The sequence below is a fragment of the Tasmannia lanceolata genome, unplaced genomic scaffold (assembly GCF_043159265.1).
Source record: "Tasmannia lanceolata isolate RefF3 unplaced genomic scaffold, GAP_Taslan_0.1 ptg000003l, whole genome shotgun sequence".
In the NCBI taxonomy this organism is placed as follows: Eukaryota; Viridiplantae; Streptophyta; class Magnoliopsida; order Canellales; family Winteraceae; genus Tasmannia; species Tasmannia lanceolata.
In genome coordinates, this window is record NW_027518680.1 from 62356418 (window position 1) to 62374633 (window position 18216).

General features: G+C 36.5%; 3 pseudogenes across 2 annotated transcripts; 1 reads left to right on the forward strand and 2 right to left on the reverse strand.

The window, feature by feature from the left end:
- The first annotated feature begins 2242 nt into the window (after positions 1-2242).
- On the forward strand, positions 2243-2827 carry LOC143870015 (putative LRR receptor-like serine/threonine-protein kinase At3g47570 pseudogene; annotated as a pseudogene).
- A 1741-nt stretch (positions 2828-4568) lies between these two features.
- On the reverse strand, positions 4569-5460 carry LOC143870016 (VIN3-like protein 2 pseudogene; annotated as a pseudogene). The gene is made up of 2 exons (XR_013244921.1): positions 5100-5460; positions 4569-4993 (listed from the first exon to the last, which is right to left on the reverse strand). The product of XR_013244921.1 is annotated as a VIN3-like protein 2 pseudogene (transcript).
- A 2177-nt stretch (positions 5461-7637) lies between these two features.
- LOC143864179 (VIN3-like protein 2) lies at positions 7638-12464 on the reverse strand (annotated as a pseudogene). The gene is made up of 2 exons (XR_013241116.1): positions 11844-12464; positions 7638-7964 (listed from the first exon to the last, which is right to left on the reverse strand). The product of XR_013241116.1 is annotated as a VIN3-like protein 2 (transcript).
- Positions 12465-18216: the final 5752 nt, after the last annotated feature.

Consider the following 18216-nt stretch of genomic DNA (forward strand, 5'->3'; position numbering starts at 1 on the left):
CATATGATGATCCTAGCCCTCAGATCTATAGAGGTTCCCATAACTAGCAGTTCCTCTATAGATCGGAGGGCTGGGATCATCCTATGGAAAATGGTTTTTTGGGTACAACCGACGTATAGTACTTATTGAAAAATAAGGGACTATAAGGGCTTACACCGTATAAAATCTCCTGTTTTAGTCCCAAAAAGATGGACTAACCTGATTTGCAAAATTCAACCAACTTGATTACTCTATTTGCAAATCGTCAAAGCAGAAGATTCTTTTTTGCAAATAAAGGTAACGGAAGGGCCTACCTGGTGTGATGGAGTCCCCAATACAGTATGGGTGGAGATATAATTTTTAGGAAAAATAAAGTTGCACCCCCATAATTTGGTGACACATTCAACGATGACCCTACAGTTTGAAAGTTATCAACTACACCCCCTAACTTTTCAATGTGTATAAGGTAATACCCCCTCTGTTGACGGGCCGTCACTTTAACCTCAGGGAATTGTTCAAACTAACCTGGGTTAATATTTGAAGGACAGAAATACCCTTTTTTCGATTGCCACCCTCACGACGAGGTTTCCTGGTGAGGTTATCCTTCAGCTGTAAAAGTCCTAGTTTTGAGGAATTTTATGAAGAAGAAGACATGGGCATTATAGGCATTTCCTCGTTTTCGTCCATTCCGTCACGTTAAAAAAACCCATTGAAAAGTCAGGAGGTGTAGTTGATGACTTGGAACTATAGGGTCATCGTTGAATGTGTCAGAAAGTTGAGAGGGTGTAAATGTATTTTTCCCAAAATTTTTCCTTATAATGAGAAGTATTGGACGGTAACGAATGTGCAGTAACTCACTCCTTTTTCATGGAAGTTGCAAACAGAAAAGGGTTTTGCTAGCGAAGAATCCTAAAGGGCATATTTGGATGTAGGAAAAATTTTTCATCGTATAAAACTTTCCTCAATCAATTCCAGAAAGTTAAAGGAGGTGAGCCAAACATTAAAATTTAAAAGCCTAGAAAATTGAAGTGTGTGAACCAAACCTCAGAGTTCAAAATTCCAAAGAAAAAACCTTCTTGGAAAGTTTTACTTTCCAAGAAAGAACATTACCTACGTCCACACATGCCCTCAAAGTCGGTTTTGATGCCGGAAATGGATGCACGAAGACGAAACTTTAAAACACTCGGACGGATGAAAGAGCTTCGACAAGGAGAAGAGCGCGGTTGTTTCCAGTAATGCCGAATGATAGTAATGCGAGCTATTTATCTTATTTTTATCACTTATCTTCTTATTAGATATTACCTAGTTAGAAAATGAATATTATGTAGTATTCCTACCATTAGCTACGACTCTCACGTATTTTGTAGGTAAGAAGGATATTTAGCTAGGACTCTTATTAACTAGAAAAGTTGCATTTCACCTCTTAGGATTAAATAAAGTTGTAATTTTCTATTTTGAAGAAAATGAATAATCATCTATTTCTCTGATAAATTTAGGAGATTTCACTAAACTTTTGGATACTTTTACAAGGGATGAATGTGTGCTTATATAGAGCACTTACTTGATAAACATGGAATGGAATTAAGATATTTATAGAAGGAAATAATCCTAATCAAATCTACCAGATCAAATCTACTTTCCTAATCTCTCTTGCTTGCCTCTTCCAATCCACTTGCCTAATTTATCTAGTTGCCTTGTTTACCCAACTTACCTAATCTTCCTCCAAGATGATCCAACGGTGAGAACTTACCGAATCCAACCATTGGATCCAACATATTCTACCACGCCCCCTCAAACGTATATAGATTAAACATCGATATGTGTTTGATTACAAAACAATTTCCAAAAAGAATAGAATTCCCCAAATTTCTAACAATTTGATAAATAGTGTCAAAAGTTGACGAGATCCCTTGATGATGGTGAGTGGTGATAGGGAATGTCTTCTTATGTTTGCCAAAAAAGATAATGATTCCTGATTATTGCGGAGAATGTGTCGCTCGCTAGATCCCACTACTACAAACCTCGCTCGTTGTTTCCATTTTCTCTACAGTTTTTTGCATTATCCCCTAGATGTGTAAAATCTGAGTCTTTTCCTTGTGTCGTATAAGGAATTAAAGTTCCTCGAAAATTGTGTTATCATAGAGAAACAACTTAGAATGGCATCATTTTGACATTTTCGTCAAGATGGTGTAGTACGATCTTAACTTCTTGCTCAAGTATTGATTACCAAGGCAATGATTTCAAAGCTTTGGTTTTTGAGTACATGCCTAATGGGAGTTTTGAGAAGTGGTTGCATCAAAGTAGAGATGGGCAACATCCACTGATGAACTTGACCCTTATACAAAAGCTAAACGTAGCCATTGATGTGGCCTCTGCATTGGATTATCTTCATCACCATGGACAAATACCACTTGTTCATTGTGATTTAAAGCCGAGCAATGTTCTCCTGGATGATGACATGGGTGCCCATGTAGGTGATTTTGGGTTAGCACAATTTATTTTTGAAGACACTGCTACTTGTCCTAACAAAAACAGTAGCTCGATGATGATAAAGGGATCTATTGGATATGTTGCTCCAGGTAAATGGCTTTCTCAAAAAAAATTATTCTTTTTTGTTGTCTTATAAAAATTCTGAATTTTTCATTAATTAACTTAATTATGCGATGAAGCTTTAATTTGCAACATCTCATATTTTCATTATAACAAGATCAAAGCTTTGATTTTTATATTCCTGTTGAAATGGAAAGAGTATGGTATGGGTGGAAAGGCATCTACATATGGAGACGTCTACAGTTATGGAATCCTGTTGCTAGAGATGTTCACAGGAAAAAGTCCTACGTACCGATAGCATGTTTACGGATGGCCTAAGTCTCTATCAGTTCGTTAAGATGGCTCTACCAGATCGAGTAATGGAGATCACTGACCCACAATTGCTCTCAGAAGAAGTCCCAGTTGTCAACAATACTAACAACGAAAATCATAGCAATATGAGACTTAGAATGCATGAATGTATGGTCTCAATGTACAGAATTGGTGTCTCTTGTTGTGCAAAATCGCCAAGACATCGAATGCAGATGGATGACGTCGTCAGAGAATTGCATGTGATCATAGACTTATATCTCGGACGTGGCATCTATCGAGATATGCAAACTGGGATGCCAGATTTACATGAGGGTTCATCTTATCTTAGTAATGACTAAGGTGTTTATCGAAGTTGATTGGTTCGAGGAAAAGAATCATTCCAAACATTTTCTCATACCCTCATCTTGAGATATGCAACTTCCACGATGAAGATGGTTGTGTCCCGCCTTAATGTTGTTTCCCCTACATTGAACTTTTTATTTCCTTTGTTTAACAATGTTATGTTTGTTCATCCAAAAGAGAAAAAAAACCATTAAAAAGTGGTCGGTGGCTAAAAATTTGATGCCAAGATTCTGCGCACATAATAATAATCATCACTTAAATTATTGGAATGGAACAATATGATGTATATGCATATTATGTAATGAAAATGCTTTCTAGTAAAATTGTTTAGGTTATATAGTTCTTTGAAGCAGGAGATTAAATTACCCATCCACCTTTGTAATATAGTTGCTCGTGAGACTAGTAAACCATGAGTACTTTGGTGGCTGATTACTTTACATTATTAGCAAGATTAGTGGATGGATTGGAAGAACCCAAAAATGGATAAGTCCCACCAAGAATTTTATCAAATGATCTCATCTACTAGTAAATGTTAATTTTTCAATGCCCTCCAAATGGACAGTTTAAATTAAAAAAGACAGTGAAGATAAAAGTAATAGTATACATTCAATGGCATAATTCTTTTTAAATGAAATAAATATATTTATTCTTATTATCATGAGAGAAGCTCATCGTGTAGATAGAAAGTAGCTAGATTCGTAGCTGGAAAAAATTCTTTGATATTATGTTATGACCTGTATACATCGAATTTCTAGTCAGAATTCTTGATTGTGATCGGATAGTTATGGTGCTTACTATGTTGCCTATCCAATAGCAATGTCAAGAGTTTAATCGAAGATTCACAAATTATTTTGTAAATATATTTAATCATAAAAATGAATATTTTCATGAGAATTTTGGGCGTTTTGTTCATTTAGGCACTATTTTGAGAAGCTAAATGATTTAGGCAAGAACTCAACTTGTCACATGTGCTTTAGCCAGCTGTTCAAGGCGGTTTAAAGCTTTTTGGGAATTGTAACAACAGGTTAAGCATATAGAGCAAGGTGAGTTCATGCATATTATCAAAATATGGTTATGCTGTTATCATTTCGTTTGATAATTGATTTTGAGTACAGAACTGCTGGACTCAAAATTAGATGCCGCTATGGGGTAAATTTTCTAGTCATTTTATCCTCTGATTGAGTTTGATGTGATGGAATGACAATTTTTCCCCAAAACTAGCTTTTGCATGAGATGAGACACATAGCCCATGTAAAGAAATGTTATTCAATTTTCATGTAAGCGATTCCATAAATGTATGGCTGAAAACAAATGAAGATCATACCAACAAGAATGAAATGGCAATTTTATCCCTACAAGAACTAGAATGCTTTACCTTCGGCCCGTCTTTTATACCAGCGACATCTCCATGTCGCTGAGGATGAGATCAAAGACCATGCCAACGGCACAAAGATTGATGGTCGCCTTCTCCACCAACTCGATTTCCACACACAGGCTGGTTTAAGAGCATGTTCTGAATCTTGCATTTAACCCTATTTTCATCCACGATGAGGGTGCAGTTAGCTTGTTCTTCAGCTCAAACCCTGTCTCGAAGAGGAAGCACCAAGATCTGATACCAAAAATCGTGTGTTTGGTATGAGCAAAGTACAGGTTGGTTCTGCTGGATAGTCAGTAGTATCAGCTTTTTGATGCCATACGGTGTAACCTGCAACCTCTTCTGATATTGCATCTTCTGAGCCCAAAACCACAATAACAGAAATCGAAGATGCATCTTCGAAGCTGATAATGGTGGGAGACATCAAACTGGCATCTGCAAATGTTAAGCACTCAAAATGACTTCTTGATACTGTCCATGTTTGCCTTACGAGCAAGCAAAATATACTATCATGTTATAGGGATTTCCAAGCAATCCATACCCTGCATCTTAGAATCAGGGAACACTTTCAAAACACAAGAAAGTATAGAGTCTAGCGTCTCCAATGCAAAATCACACAGCTTCTGAACCTCTGTACCAGATGAGTGCCTGTTGACAATGCCACATGCCAAAGATCCAACTTCTGCCTCAAGCTTCTTTGCTGCTTCATCCACAATCTCATGTAGCTTTTGGTATTTCTTGGTTCCACCGAGAAGTATGCGGCTTAGAGAGACCCGATAACACAGTACATCAACTCGTCTAGCATCCTTCGCTATTATTAGCTGTTGCCTCCAGCATCGTACCTGCATCAAACGAGAAAGGGTTTGACTTGAAAGCAGAGTTTTAGTTAGCCATTCAACCATTGTTTGTAAACTCGCACTAGGACAATAACTGACCCAATGTAAACGGAGTCAACTAGGACGAATTAATCATTAACTCAGATGAAGAGGGGAAAGGGTGTTTAAACAGTGATCTACACCTTGTATTACAGTTGCTAACTTCTCATAAAAACAACATACGAAATGAAAAAGATCAGGATAAGGTAGGGACATCATTTTCTGTCCGAGAATTTTCAAGCGACTAAAAGTTGAGATTTTGATGCTTCAAGTAGTAACAATCCAAAGTTAGGAGCCAGAAATGCAATTAAGTAGGTTCAAAGGTACGTAGCTTACAAAGTCTAATAAACGCCAAAGAAAAAAGTTTGAAGATTAACATCACCAGTAGGTTTTGTTTAAATTTTGCTTACAATATAGAGCAAGGCCTCCCAGCCCTTTAACAGTGAACAAGACTGATTCCCTGTAACATATAAAATTTACCCAAAAAAGCAATACATTATTCTCGTACAATGGGAATCCTGCCGGGATTGTCACACAAAGGAAAAAAAGAGCTTGTTCATGGTTCAAAGTTGAAACAAGGTCTTGAGGAATTAAACAAAACCACAGAAACATAATAAAAGGTAACAAATACTATATCAAATCCTCTACGCCAATAAAAGCAAACAATATCAACCATGTGACAGGTCTTTTGCGAGATTTAGGTGAAACATCATCACATGATTGCAGGAAGAATTGGTAAACAGGCATGTACCTCAGTCCTAATTCTGACAAGTGTAATTTAGTAACACCCAGTTCGTGAATATATTAACATATCTAGAATTACATCTTGACGTGTATGTCATATAACATGTATCGTAGAGTTATACCTACTGGTATATGTTTATTCTTATTATCATGAGAGGAGCTCATTGTGTAGGTGAACTTTGTACACAGTAAACCACCACCTTAGAAAGTTAAAATATGGTGATCTCTGCCATAGCTTAACTAGCTATCATAGAAAGTAGCTAGATTCATAGCTGGAAAAAATTCTATGACATTATGTTACGACCTGTCTACATCGAATTTCTAGTCAGAGGTCTTGATTGTGATCGGATAGTCACGGTGCTTACTATGCTGCCTATCCAATAGCAATGTCAAGAATTTAATCGAAGATTCACAAATTATTTTGTAAATATATTTAATCATAAACATGAATATTTTCATGAGAATTTTGGGCGTTTTGTTCATTTAGGAACTATTTTGAGAAGCTAAATGATTTAGGCACGAACTCAACTTATCACATGTGCTTTAGCCAGCTGTTCAAGGCGGTTTAAAGCTTTTTGGGAATTGTAACAACAGGTTAAGCATATAGAGCAAGGTGAGTTCATGCATATTATCAAAATATGATTGTGCTGATATCATTTCGTTTGATAAGTGACTTTGAGTACAGAACTGCTGGACTCAAAATTAGATGCAGCTATGGGGTAAATTTTCTAGTCATTTTATCCTCTGATTGAGTTTGATGTGATGGAATGACAATTTTTCCCCAAAACTAGTTTTTGCATGAGATGAGACACATAGCCCATGTAAAGAAATGTTATTCAATTTTCATGTAAGCGATTCCATAAATGTATGGCTGAAAACAAATGGAGATCATACCAACAAGAATGAAATGGCAATTTTATCCCTACAAGAACTAGAATGCTTTACCTTCGGCCCGTCTTTTATACCAGCGGCATCTCCATGTCGCTGAGGATGAGATCAAAGACCATGCCAACGGCACAAAGATTGATGGTCGCCTTCTCCACCGACTCGATTTCCACACACAGGCTGGTTTAAGAGCATGTTCTGAATCTTGCATTTAACCCTATTTTCATCCACGATGAGGTCGCAGTTAGCTTGTTCTTCAGCTCAAACCCTGTCTCGAAGAGGAAGCACCAAGATCTGATACCAAAAATCATGTGTTTGGTATGAGCAAAGTACAGGTTGGTTCTGCTGGATAGTCAGTAGTATCAGCTTTTTGATGCCATACGGTGTAACCTGCAACCTCTTCTGATATTGCATCTTCTGAGCCCAAAACCACAATAACAGAAATCGAAGACGCATCTTCGAAGCTGATAATGGTGGGAGACATCAAACTGGCATCTGCAAATGTTAAGCACTCAAAATGACTTCTTGATACTGTCCATGTTTGCCTTACGAGCAAGCAAGATATACTATCATGTTATAGGGATTTCCAAGCAATCCATACCTTGCATCTTAGAATCAGGGAACACTTTCAAAACACAAGAAAGTATAGAGTCTAGCGTCTCCAATGCAAAATCACACAGCTTCTGAACCTCTGTACCAGATGAGTGCCTGTTGACAATGCCACATGCCAAAGATCCAACTTCTGCCTCAAGCTTCTTTGCTGCTTCATCCACAATCTCATGTAGCTTTTGGTATTTCTTGGTTCCACCGAGAAGTATGCGGCTTAGAGAGACCCGATAACACAGTACATCAACTCGTCTAGCATCCTTCGCTATTATTAGCTGTTGCCTCCAGCATCGTACCTGCATCAAACGAGAAAGGGTTTGACTTGAAAGCAGAGTTTTAGTTAGCCATTCAACCATTGTTTGTAAACTCGCACTAGGACAATAACTTACCCAATGTAAACGGAGTCAACTAGGACGAATTAATCATTAACTCAGATGAAGAGGGGAAAGGGTTTTTAAACAGTGATCTACACCTTGTATTACAGTTGCTAACTTCTCATAAAAACAACATACGAAATGAAAAGGATCAGGATAAGGTAGGGACATCATTTTCTGTCCGAGAATTTTCAAGCGACTAAAAGTTGAGATTTTGATGCTTCAAGTAGTAACAATCCAAAGTTAGGAGCCAGAAATGCAATTAAGTAGGTTCAAAGGTACGTAGCTTACAAAGTCTAATAAACGCCAAAGAAAAAAGTTTGAAGATTAACATCACCAGTAGGTTTTGTTTAAATTTTGCTTACAATATAGAGCAAGGCCTCCCAGCCCTTTAACAGTGAACAAGACTGATGCCCTGTAACATATAAAATTTACCCAAAAAGCAATACATTATTCTCGTACAATGGGAATCCTGCCGGGATTGTCACACAAAGGAAAAAAAGAGCTTGTTCATGGTTCAAAGTTGAAACAAGGTCTTGAGGAATTAAACAAAACCTCAGAAACATAATAAAAAAGGTAACAAATACTATATCAAATCCTCTACGCCAATAAAAGCAAACAATATCAACCATGTGACAGGTCTTTTGCGAGATTTAGGTGAAACATCATCACATGATTGCAGGAAGAATTGGTAAACACGCATGTACCTCAGCTCTTTTGCCCTCACATAAACAATAGCTAAACATGTCTTTTCCATGTGCAGGTATCCATTGATTCCATTTCTCGTAAGAAACCAACGTAACTGTTACTTTATCCTGGTTAACCATAAAAGTACAGATAATCCTAAACTGAATGCTTTTCGCTTCTCACCCAACCTCAGGATGTTCCTTGGAAACATGTTAATAAGGATAAACAAAAATAATCATTCACAAAAACTGACAGTACGACCGAATGAAACTGTTAGTATAGTCGAGTGCCGATATTGTAATTGCAATTGGTTAATAACAGGATGTAACGAAGAACCTCAAGTAAAACCAAGTGACTTTTTCAAGTAATTGATTGTGATATGTGTACTTGTAAGGAAAAAAATCCCTTTCCTCAAAATAGAAAACTGGCAAAATCCAAACTAACCAGGTTACACTGCACACTTAATAGATGCCTGAGCAGAAATAGAACTTTTATCTATGATTAGTGGACACAGACACAGGTGTTGCGTGTTGACACGGACACGAAGTGTCGAACACGGCAAACCCCCAAAATTTAGAAATGGGGACACTGCTAAAATAGAAAGTATATATGATACCACAACAAATATTAGTCAAAGAAGAGCTTAAAAGAGTTTATAATAAAAGAATAGTTAATATTAAAAGAGGTAAACACAATATGCAAAAATAAAACAGAATGTCACACTTGACTCAACACAAAAACATGTCCACACACCCACAATAACTTATACTAGTACAGTTGAAAGTGTCCGAAGGAGTGTTGACGCAGGTGGAGATGCGTGTCATGTCGGACATGGAAGGATACGTGTGTCAGCAATAAATTCAAAGTGTCAACTAAATCATAGCCTTTTTTCAAAGGGTAAATGACAGATATACTAATCAAATCAAGGAAAATCTACAAAGCGGTCGAGGTGAACCCCAAGGCTAAATCAAAAGGAGAAGAACAAAAAAAAAAGTGCCCGAGAAAAATCACTCCTTGAAGCATTAGAATCTTGCCTTATGATACCCAAAATACAAACATGGATATGGACATGGCCGCAGGAATGGAGATATGACTCCATATTTTCCAAAATATCTGACCCAAATACAGATATAGGTATTCTATACAATGACATAGGATATAAGACACGTATAAATTAGATGGAATTAATAAAAAATTCAAAAAAACATTTATAAGATACATACTCGAAATTATAACTGCAAATATGTGATAGTAATAAGAGAAAACATGATAATTATAAAAAAAAGAGTGATATGCGTTTGAAACATGAAATTTATTTTCACATACTCTAAATCACTCAGGAAAGAAAAAGTTATAGATTATAAGATACAAATCACTATTTCTAATTACATAATAAATAAATATCTAATTTACTCAAGCTTTTGGAATGAAAACAAAATGGATATTTAACATGTTTCCTAGAAGTACTAGCACTCAATTCATGTAAAACATGAGTATAGCTCCCCCATTTACAAGTGTAAGGGTAATAGAGTTTTCAAGTAGAAATTTTCTTCCGTTGCATTAATAATTATTAACAGGAGAAAAAGCTCGTAATAAGTATGAAATACCTAGAATCATTCAAAAAAAGGTATGAAATACCTAGAATTATGGAACTAATAAAGATGTCATATAGATTACACATAGGCATCAAATATTACGTGTAGAAACAAATATTAGAAATTCAAAAGGTTACATATCACTTGTATTAAAGCCTAAGAAAAATCCTTCTTGTATACAAGTAGTTATGAAGAAAAAAAACTGCAGAATTCCAAAACACCACATTGTCAAAATTTGCAACTTTAAGGCATAATGACACAATTTGAAAGTTAATAGATATAATAATCTATAATGATAGAATTTGTTAGACACCATATTACATAACATCTTTGTTTTATCTCTTCATAATTCAGTTATGTGAACAACTTTGAGACAGAGCCGCCCAATCAGTAATAACCATCAACAGAAAGACATGTTTCCCCAGTTTTTTAACAACAATTTTCTCATTATGGAAAGCGTTGCCTTGGCAAATCCAAATTTCCAGATGATAAAATCAAATTCAATTCTCAGCGTGCTTCTTGAGGAACCCAATAGAGAGAAAAGTACCTATGATTTAGCCGGCACTTGGAATTTATAGTTGACACATGTGTCCTGCCGTGTCCGACACAACACGCATGTCCACACATGTCGACACTCCTTTGGACACTTTTAAATTGTATTGCTAGGTGTGTCGGTTAATTTGGGTGTCTGGACACATATTTGTGTAATAATCAATAATTTTATGTGTACGTTCGTGTCACAATTTCTATATTTTTAGATGTTGCCATGGAAGACAACTCATATCCATGTTGAAACTCGACTCACGAATCCATATCGACAAACTATGATTTTATATACTTTCTATTTTAGACGTGTCAATGTTTCAAAATTTTGGTGGTTTTCCGTGTCCGACACTCTGTGCCAGTGTCGACACGTGACACTCTTGTCCGTGTCCACAAATCATAGGAGGAAACAGGTTACTGTGCCTGGCAATGAAAAGGTCCTCAACATATTGGCACAAACTCCTCATTGGAAACCAACAAAATGCCAGAAGAGCTAGCCTCATTCATTCATCCTTCCATCCCAAGTGTTTTACATCGAATCCCACAGTAAAATAGATATATAAAAGCCTTTTCAACTTCCATAGTCCAAACAATGTGCATCGAAGCCTTAACCAACATATGGTACGCAGCCTAAGGCTGCCCGCTCTGCACCATTTCTCTGGCAGCTTCAAACACTCGAAACAACCACAATCACAAGAATCAGATATTCATATTTGAGAATCTTTAATAGCCTCTAGATAGGCCAACATTTTTATGCTGGGAGGGCACATAAAGTTCTAGGTCTATTCTAATTGATATTAGTAGAAAAAAAGATGTTAAATAGCATGCCTATGCCAAGATTCACACACACACACACACACACACACACACAACATGACGATAGGGTCTTTATATTGAAGAAAATTCCAAACCCCAACAATAAAGTAAAGGTTAATAACACAATTATAAAAAGAAATAAGCATGTAGGCAGTTTTACCCAAGCAAGTCATTCACTTTCTCACAAGATACGCAATAAAAGCACCAATCCAATCTTGTATATTGTCCATTTTCAGCAATGCCAGCTCTTTCATGCTTAATAGCACACTCAATACGGCAAGATATGCCACATGAATTGCCCTGATTAGGAGGGTTGGAGTTGCAAACCATCCAAAGACTCGGATCCTTGTTATCATCATATTTGTAGCATATACAGCACGAGCATCTCTCGCAAAACTCATCTTGTTTTCGTACAATTGCCCTACAAGCTAAGTTTTTGCAGTGCATTAAATTGCCATTGTCAACTGGAAAATGGTTGGTTACAATGGCCACTCGGGATGGGTGATCCATCTTCCTATGTCTTTGGGAAGAGATTTGGGTGTTTCCTGGGGAAGGGTGTGACCTGAAGTGTTTGTTGTCAATGTTTTTTTAGATTTCTTCTCAGATAGAAATTTTAAAAGATGCTCTATCATTTTAGACTTTGTTAAGCCAGCTTCCTCTCTTTTCCCATCTCTGCACAGACGATCTACAAAAGCTCCCGCCGACTCCATGACTTTACCATTTCAGGGGCTCCCTGTGACCGTTTTCATACTTCATACAGAAGTTCTCTCTTTCCCTCCATCATTTGGATGGATCAAGCACAAATGCTGGAGTAACAGAATCCTACATTAGTTGATGAGCAAGGAATAGATAGCAAGATAAAGACTTCAGGCTCAAGATATTAGCCTGACATAAAAGTTATACAAGGACAGCTTCAACAAGAAGTCAAACAGAACCAGAGCACAGTATTCAAGTTATTAAGCAAGTTGGGGATGACAAAAAGAAAGGTGAAAACATGCAAACGCTCATATATTTCACTAAAAATGTGACCCAATCATCAATCCTATATTTACTGTTATGATTTAGCTAACACTTTGAATTTATTGCTGACACATGTGTTGTGTTGTGTCCGACACGCCACGCGTGTCCACACGTGTCAACACTCCTTTGGTCACTTTTAAATGTACTCTTCTTTACCGTGTCAATTGTGGCATTATGTTTTATTATTGAATATAGAGTTTATCTCTTTTATTATTAACTCTTCTTTTATTATAAACTCTTATTTAACTAATATTTGTTGTTATATCCCCTCCCCTAAACCAAAAAATTTAAACAAACTCTTATTCCAATACCATATTTATTATATCATATTGGTCTCCCTTTCTCGTATATATATATATATATATATATATATATATATATATATATATATATATATATATATATATATAGAGAGAGAGAGAGAGAGAGAGAGAGAGAGAGAGAGAGAGATGGTTTGAATCATTAATTGGATTGATTCTCTGGTTTGATTGAACATGCTTATCTGGAACGGTCTCGAAGAGTTAAGTGTGCATATAGATCATCATATGTGTGTGACTTTTAGGCTATTGTCATCAATAGTAAAACCCAAATGGACCAATGATCCATATCATGTTGAAGAAACTGTGATGGGCTAACCAAAAGTGTATGATTACTGCGTGTAATTCCCACAATTATGGTTATTAGGAATCTCTTAAGATGCCAGTAAAAATTATTTGCTTATGGTCTTACCTGCAAGTAGTTTTCAGTTAAATATGATTGTTTCATTGTTTGCAAATAATGGCTATAAGTGGTTTTAGCAATGCCATATTTAATGGCCTCTTTGGAAGCCAAAGAAGCCATAATGTCCTATTTAGAAATGAGAAATTATATGGTGGCCGAGCGTGAAGTCCTGTGTGGGTAGTACGTGAAAAGTACCACCCTTGATTTTGATCCAACCGCAGCCTATTAAAAAAGTGGGCTGCTGTTGGAACAAATATCAAGGGCGGTACCGCCCACACGCGGAACTTCACACTCGGTCACCATATAAATACTCTTTAGAAATAAGATTAAACCAAAATAAACTTATGTTAGTATATCAAATCTAGTAAAATTGGTTCTACGGTGTTAGTTGTTGTAGATTAGGCAATAAAGCATTTAGGTATTAGATTAGGATTATCTTTCATAAGCTTTTCCTTCTATGCTTATCTTTGAATGACATAACTCAGGGACAGATTTCAGTAAATCGTAATTGTCTAAGATTAATAGAAATTTATCATTTTTCATCTTATTTGTTTTTAAGAATAAAATTTTGTAGCATCTAAAGAGGCCCTAAGGCCATGTTTGGCAGCAATGAATGTTTTTCCGTGGAATATTGGTTTATCAATTGGAGAGAGAGAGAGAGAGAGAGAGAGAGAGAGAGACTTGGGCGGGAATGCATTAGTGAGGAGAGGGTGAAAAGTCGCTGAAGATAGGGAAAATAAGAAATTCTACTCAAAAGTGAGTTCTTGTTTTCCTTATTCTACACCCCCTTAGGATCTCCCCAATCATACCCTCTCAATTCTCTCTTTCTCCTACTCTCTTTGCCCCCTTTTCAACAGTTGGTAAGCTAATATTCCATAAAAAAACAAATTCATGGTTGCCAAACATGGGCTAAGGGTCACTTTTGGATCTCCATCAGAGTTATTTGCAGAAAATGTTATATGCAAATGGTCTTGAAGTTAAATATGATTATTTGGAAATAATGAGTCTAACAGCATTGGAAATGACATATACTTAATGGCTTCATAAGAGGCCTCAATATCTAATATTTTACAAATAAGATTAGATTAAAATAAGGCTACGTTTGGATACCAACAAGATTTAGATTTGGATTTAGTTAATATTTTGAACTGGATCATAACCTTAGATTTCCAAATCAGCTACAACAGTGCAAACAATTCCGATTTTCAAATCTTTTCTGCGAGACATTATTTGGAAATCAATATTTGTGGCAACTTCCTTCACCATCGCTGCTCCTCGACGTTGCTCCGGCAGCAGTGAGACATCCCTCCCTCCCTCCCTCCCTCCCTCCCTCTCTCTCTCTCTCTCTCTCTCTCTCTCTCTCTCTCTCTCTCTCTCTCTCTCTCTCTCTCTCTCTCTTAAAACATGATCATGAAGATGATTGATGTGTTTTGTATCCAAAACTCAAATCCAAATCAAAATACAAATGCAGGTGGTATCCAAACGAGCCCTAAGCTTATTTGCAAATACGAAACTGGATTCCAAAGATGCTTACGATCTACCTGATATTTTTAAAAGTTTACCAGTTGTTGGTGGCAGTATTGACAACTATAACCCATGTGGGTAGCTTAGAAAAAAGCTTGCGGCAAGTTAAAAGCTTGTTGTGGTACGGTCGAATTTTGGATTTCCTGTCTTGACTCTTGAATTAGCTGTGGCTTAAATGTAACTACGGGTTGAACTTGGGTCGGGCTCAACCCGAATCCAACTAGGTCATCCGGATTTTGGCATGGGTTGGGTTAGGCTTGGGAAAAGACAACCCAATTGGATTATAACTAAGGTCTTGGGCAAGTCGATCCAACTGCGTCCCCCAAATTTTTTTACTGTGATTTTTAAAATCTTACAGTTAATTGACCTTATATTTTTTTTCAGCTTTCACTATAGACCAATGCAAAACAAACCCAGATCCATTTAAGAAATCAGGTTAGATGGGTTGGATTAGGGTTGAGAGATTTAGAGGCAGGTTGGGTTGCAGTTGACCCGTTCCAACCCAAGTTTCAGAATGGGAGGGATTCGCATTGAGATAATGCTACCTTGGTTAGGCTGGGTTGAGGTAATTGCCTTTTATTGTTGATAGTAAAAGTGGATTTTGTGGGCAAGCACTCTTTTAGAAATCGGGTTAGATGGGTTGCCTTTTATTGTTTATAGAGCTTTAATTATTATAGCTTCAACTATACTCAATATTAGAAACTTGAAGTAGAAGATTTTTAGAAGGCATGCATGATATCTAGTTAATAATGAGCTTGTAATCAGAAAAGATTAAATTAAAATAATCTCATCGATAAATATTGGGACAAAGGCTTTGTTGAGTTGAGTTGAGAATCTCATCGATAAATAGCGACTAATACAGTGTATCCAAAGAGTCCTAATATTCTTAGCACTAGCATTGATGTACATTTGTTTAAAAGTTTTATTATTCAAGTGTTTATATGGTGCCCTAGTGTGAAGTACCATGCATGTGGTACCGCCCTTGATATTTGATCCAATGGTAGCCCACTTTTTAAGAGGCTTCTGTAGGATCAAATATCAAGGGCGGAACTTTTGACGCACCACATAGGCTCCAGCACCATATAATAACTCCAACAATTTAGATAATGTTATAAAAACAAAGAAATCTATACTCCATCCACATATAAAAGATGAAAGAAGATTAGACTCGTACCTCTTTTTCCTATATCACCCATCTCATTCACCATGTTAATCCTGTCAATTGGAATTTACGTATAAGCATGGAAACAAAAAAAGACAAAGGTATTTTCATCTATTGTTTTGGTTACTTCTACCATTTCTCTTTTAATCAAGCTCGTTTGTTAGGGCTTCAATTAACTAGTTGTAATGAATGAAAGAATTTAAGAGTGCAGCGAAAGGATAAAAAAATGGCTAGCAATTGTATTTATATTAATATTATTAAAAGAAATTTATATTTCTGAGATTTTATAGGGTGAATGCACATGTAGATCGGTATTGGCGGTATCGCCCTAGACATTTGATCAAACAGCAACACACTTTGTAAGGTGTTGCTGGAGGATCAAATATCAAAACTGCTACTTCTGTTGCATCACCAATACCAATCTACATGAGTGTTTACCATATAATTTGTCGATATTTCCATCCTCTTCAATTTCTTGCTTTCTGTTAGGGAGAAACGAAAGGGGTGGAGATAGGATTTACACTAATTTAAGCTTGCTTAGAATGAAAAGTATTGGAAGGTCATTCTAGCATATCTGGGAGTAATTAATTCCGATGCGAGGTAACCGTGTGGTGTTTGATGCGAAACCATTTAAGCTAAAGTCGGAATCTATAGTGTGATGTGAAATTATTAATGATGGGTTTCCTTTTCAAAATTTAGTGGGAAATAATACAAATTGAAGGTCCTTTTAGATAAAAATGGAACAACCATGGTTCAAATTATCTTTTATAGTGTGTAAAAAGGGTTTTGGTAGGGACTTTCGTAGAAAGTCATTTAGCGGCTGGCCGTTGCATGAGAAAGGCATTTCTGATTTGTTTTTCTAACCTTGTTTCTTATCCAATCTCATGAGGTAGTTATTTATGATCTAATGTGATTCACAAAGGCCCTGTTTGGATTGCAAGAAATACTTCTGGTGAAAACAAAGTTTCTTTTCCAAACTTTTCGAAAAAACTTCCTTTAATCTAAACAGTGCCAAAAGATTTACATCATTATCATGAGAATCAGAGGACAGGATAAAGAAAAACAGTTAAAGAAATGAATACCAACAACCCTAGATCTATCAGTCAGAATAAAAGAACACAATACGGAAGAATTTAACTCCTCACCTTCTCAAGACGACTCCATCTCTCTTTTTCTTCTTCTTCATCGCTTTTTCTCTCTCAGCCCTAACGTGGAAAACAAGAGAAGAGAAGGTGTCATTTTATAGAAAATCATAAGGGTAGTGATATCTCCACGCTTCTTTCATTTTGACAGGGTGGAGATATAAATTTGAGGCTTTTGCAAAACAATTCTGGTAATTTGCTTTGTTTGGAAAAAAAGAACCTTCTAGATTCAAGATAACGGCCGGAGATATGACGTTGGAATTACCTTGTACTTGGACAGACAATTTGACAAATTTGGTAACGTTAAGAGACCAAAAAAAAAAAAAAAACTTCTATTTTGTGAGATATGATTGGGTGTAAGCCTTATAGTCCCTTATTTTTCAAAAAAGTATTGTAGGGACCACACCATAGGATGATCCAAACCGTCAATGTGATGGAACATAACGAAAATAGGTTGTTCCCCAAAAAATCATTTCCATATGATGATCCTAGCCTTCAGATCTATAGAGGTTCCCATAACTAGCAGTTCCTCTATAGATCGGAGGGCTGAGATCATCCTATGGAAAATGATTTTTTGGGTACAACCGACTTACGTTGTGGCCCATCACCTACTAGACGGTTTGGGTGGAGATATAATTTTTAGGAAAAATAAAGTTGCACCCCCTCAATTTGGTGACACATTCAACGATGACCCAACAGTTTGAAAGTTATCAACTACACCCCCTAACTTTTCAATGTGTATAAGGTAGACCTCTCTCTGTTGACGGGCCGTCACTTTAACCTCAGGGAATTGCTCAAACTAACCTGGGTTAATATTTGAAGGACAAAAATACCCTTTTTTCTATTGCTACCCTCACGACGAGGTTTCCTGGTGAGGTTATCCTTCAGCTGTAAAAGTCCTAATTTTGAGGAATTTTATGAAGAAGAAGACATGAGCATTATAGGCATTTCCTCGTTTTCGTCCA